The sequence below is a fragment of the Quercus suber genome, unplaced genomic scaffold (assembly GCF_002906115.3).
Source record: "Quercus suber isolate HL8 unplaced genomic scaffold, Cork oak 2.0 scaffold_44, whole genome shotgun sequence".
Lineage (NCBI taxonomy): Eukaryota > Viridiplantae > Streptophyta > Magnoliopsida > Fagales > Fagaceae > Quercus > Quercus suber.
Genome location: NW_027069509.1, coordinates 112,336 through 117,011, shown reverse-complemented (window position 1 = coordinate 117,011; position 4,676 = coordinate 112,336).

Below are 4,676 nucleotides of genomic sequence, written 5' to 3'. Positions count from 1 at the left end.
TACCAAATTTGAATATAGAGTAGTTATTGGATTTTGTTTGTAAACGTTTCAATGCCCTTTGATATGCTGTTTGAACCAGTCATGTAAGCAAGTCGCAAAACCAGAGTGATCCTTTATTTATCATTTATTTCATATTTCTCTACGCATCCATTTAAGCCTTGTGCAGCCTTGTGATATATTGGGTCATCTTCGTTATTGTACTCTGACATGCAGTAATGAATTACTAATGATAACTCCTCGTGAAACACCAAACTCGGTACTTTTCATCTAGATTTTCTTCAGAAATTTCAATCGCTGCTTCAAGGCAAGTATGAAATATGGTTTTCTCACTATCAAGTTTAGACTTTAGAGGGACGAGGAAACATGATTCGAAGTGAAGAAGGATGGAAAGATGTAGAGATAAGCTCATTAGCTTGCACTTCCACAAGAATAATGACAACCAAATCTATCATACCATCATAAGTTTTCTCATAAATTTCCTAGCCATCGAACTTTTTCTACTATAGGATTTCTTTTATTATTTATTTGGGCAAATTACAACTTGATTACCTACGTGTGGTTTGGCTAAAATTTAAGTTACTTATCTGTGGTTTAAAATTTGGTAGTTTACCCACCTGAGGTTTGACTAAAATTTAAGTTGCCTACTTATGATTTGAAGTTCCATGATGCAAGTGCCACTACAAAAATCTGGGTCTATAGCCGCGTTTGAAAAACGCGGCTATAGACCCGAAAAACGCGGCTACAGGCTGGAGCCGCGTTTCCTGTAGCCGCGTTTGTCAACGCGGCCTAAGTACCGCAGCTCCAGACCTGTAGCCGCGTTTCTGGAAAACGCGGCTACAGGTCAACCTATAGCCGCGTTTTACGAAAACGCGGCTACAGGTGGAAGACCGGAAGGAGAAAGGGGATTCGAAGAGTGTGGAAGCGAGGGAAGAGTTTGAGAGTTCAGAGTTCAGAGGAAGGGGATTCGGAGAGAGTAGCGTGAGAGTTAATTTTTTGAGACCGAGAGCTTAGGGGTTTTTTTCCTTCTGTGGAGTGATGATTTTTTTTTTCTTAATAATTTAGACTAAGTGATGAAGGCAGACATACCCTGAGCTGCGTTTTGTAAACGCAGCTCCAGACATATACGAAAAAAAAAAAAAAACAAAAACCCCAAAAACGCAGCCTCACCATTTAAAAACGCAGCTTCAGGGAGGTTTTTAGCCGGGTTTAGTAAAACGCGGCTCAATGTTTAAGCTGGAGCCCTGTTTGTCATAAACGCGGCTCAAACTCTAAGCTGGAGCCGCGTTTTTGTAAAACGCGGCTCAAACACTACCCTGTAGCCGCGTTTTACAAAAACGCGGCTACGAAACGCGGCTACAGGACGCGTTTTTTGTAGTGTGCTTCGAGGGATAGTTTTTTTATCTTATTTGATCTTGTATTTTTATGTTTTTTGTGTTTTTAGAGGAGAGAAACATAAATATGGAGTAAAATTACATATATAGCTTTGCTTTTAACAAAGGTAGGTTATAGAAATCTAACTGAGCTAATCCAAGTGAGTAAAGTGTCAAATTTCAAATCACAAATAGACAACTTAAATTTCAACCAAACCACTAGTAGGTAAATTGTAATTTGCCCTATTTATTTCAAAGTTATACAAAACTAACAGTAGGACTTATACCCATATACAATGGCATGATTTATAAATTGGTTCCCCCCCCCCCCCAAAAAAAGAAGTATTGCTTAAGAATTGTGACTTTTAGAAAGTATTAGTATGAGTAATGTCTTCTAGTTGACGTCAAAAAGTTTCATAATAAATTTTATGGTTAACATGTTTCAGTTCACAAAAGTAAAATATACTTGTAAAAGCGCAATTACTTTTAGGACAAAGTTTAGTTACAAAATTGGTTGAAGTTTTAGGCTACAAACTCACTTAATAAAATAAATATTACTGCATATTTTGAAAATCTAACCGCTGAATTATATGTTCTTTACGCTCTTAATGCACATATCAATTTTTGTGTTGATCGGATATCATTTACTATATAATCTATAATCTTATATTTTATGCATAATTTTAAATTACAAAAACATGCAATTTAAAATTTTATTTATGGCATAGCTATTGATCTTTAATTTTCTTGAAATTTTGCAAACATGAAGAATATAACAAGAAGATGCAATCCAATGGTGGATTTGTCAAAATTCACCTCTAATAAAAAGATATTGAGTGAGTTTGTAGCCTAAAGTTACAATCGATTTTGTAACTAAACTTTGTCTTTAGTTTTAAATGAATGTATGAGAATACATGATCTAATGGTTATAATTTATTAGATCATTGTACTTATTTTATGGACTTTTGAAAGTAATATTAGGATATATGATGTCTAAATTATTCTAAAATTATTAATATGAAAAGACTATTATCAAAAAAATATTAATGAAAAGATAGCATATATGAGAGAAGCAAAGAGGTATCCCCCTCCAATAAACAACTACCCCTTATATTAGTCAATGTTAAAAATCTATGGGGAGAACTCACTCTTAAAAATCGGCTTGCAAGAAGAGAGTACCTAAGAGTTTATAAACACATAGTTAAGCTTATACTTAATCCATATGGGACACTAGGATCATAATATACCACCACGCTCTGTAACCAACGTCCACGATAGTTCACTCTAGCTAAATTGGCCCGATGGTAGCATACTCAATGAGCTATGTTCGATTACTCAACGTGGTGGTTGGCTCTGACACTAAATATTAGGAACTCATGGGTAGAACTCACCATTAAAAACCAGCTTGCAAGCTAGGGGAGAGTACCCAAGAGTTTATAACACATGTTTAAGCTTATACTTAATTCATGTGGGACACTTGGATCATAACAGTCAAACATCCCTTTCCATTTTTAAAGAGCTACAATTCCCTCCCTCCTTTTCTTTTTTGGTCACCCTCCTTCCTATTAATAATATTAATTCACGTAATTGGTTTTAGAAATTACTCCTCTCCCACTAACCAAATCCAATAAAAAAGTCTACTACATTTTATATATTTGGGTCCCATATTTGATTGCTTGATGAAAAATTTTGCACTTATTCTTCATTTTTTTCCCCCATTTTTTTTTTTTAATAAAAAAAGTTAAGCTTCTTCCATTTGTAATGGGGCATTTATTTGTTAAGTCTACTTGTAAAAATGCGATTAGTTGTAAATGAATGTGTAAGAATTTATTAGATCATTGTACTTATTTTAAGGACTTTTAAATGAATTTTTTTTTTTTTGGGAGAATGAAGACTACTATTTTATTTTTAAAAAAATCAGTCAAGATCAACAAAGAGTACATCGTAGAGGTGTGGTGGAATATCCTCCACCCATACCGACAAACCTCTAACATGTCTAGCATGTTTAGCTAGGTTGTGTGCTACTCTATTACCACTTCTACGAATATGGTTGAAAGCAATACATTTATTGGTAACTAGAGTGGATTTAGCAGATTCAAGAAGATGACCACAAGTTGTTAGTAAGGCTTCTGTGCTTTGGAGAGTGTTCATAATTGCTTCCGAATCCCCTTCGACCATAAACTCGTTAAGACAAAGTTCCTGTGCGAAGGTTATTGCTCTTGCAGCAGCCATGGCTTCCACAATGACAGGTGAAAACGGCAAGGGAGCTTGTTCTGACAGTGAAGCAATGGCATTTCCTTTGCAGTTGTGGACAACCACACCTATACCAACCTTGCCCAACTCCAGAAAGACGGCACCATCGAAGTTCAATTTGACACAATTTGTTGAAGGAGGACGACACTGAGTACAGTTCTGAGGTCTTGTAGCTGCTGCGTGATTGATGAGGGACTTTGGCTTTGTTGGAAAGTTGTAAGGGCCTATGATGCTTGTTGAAGGACCTGGTTTTTGGGGAAGACGTTTGAGCTTGCTCAGAGTTGATTTCCCCGGTGCCATATCGTCCACTACACCATAGCCATGAGGTCCACGTTCTTCCTTTTCTCATGAGCCAAGTTGATCAGGTCCGTGATGTTTGAAGCACCAAGTTGACTTTGATCTTCAAAGCCTGGAGTGCTTTCCTAAATTTCATCCAATGTGGAGCAATTCCATAGTGCATGGGCAACTTTTTCGAACTCTAACCCACATTGTTCACATCTATCCTCATTTAGAATCTTCCTTTTCAACAGGTTGTGCTTAGTTGGAATGGCTTCTTTACAAACCCTCCACATGAAATTCCGCACTTTGCTAGGAACATTGAGCCCCCAAATCAGCTTCCAAACTCCATTTTCCTGCTGCGAATTACCTGCAGGAACAAACATAGAGTTTTGTTTGGCTAGGAACTTGGAACCCGAGTTTACCGTATAGTTACCTGAGGGGTTGAAAGGCCAAATGATTTTGTCCTCCACTGGGGTACGGCTCAAAGGGATGCTGAGAACCAATGTAGCTTCTTTAGGTGACAATAAATCGTGCACTAAATTCACATCCCATGTTCTTGTACTCAGATTGATGAGATCAGAAACTCTACCGCTTCAAAGCCTAGTACAATATCTGAAAGAACCCGTGGATGCTCCTGTAATGGTAACCATGCATCATTCCAAATACTAATAGCCTCACCACACCCAACCCTCCATCTTGCACCTTTTAGTAGGACATCTCTTCCTTTTAAAATGCTATGCCAAGCATGTGAGCTAGAACTAAGTCTTGAGCTTA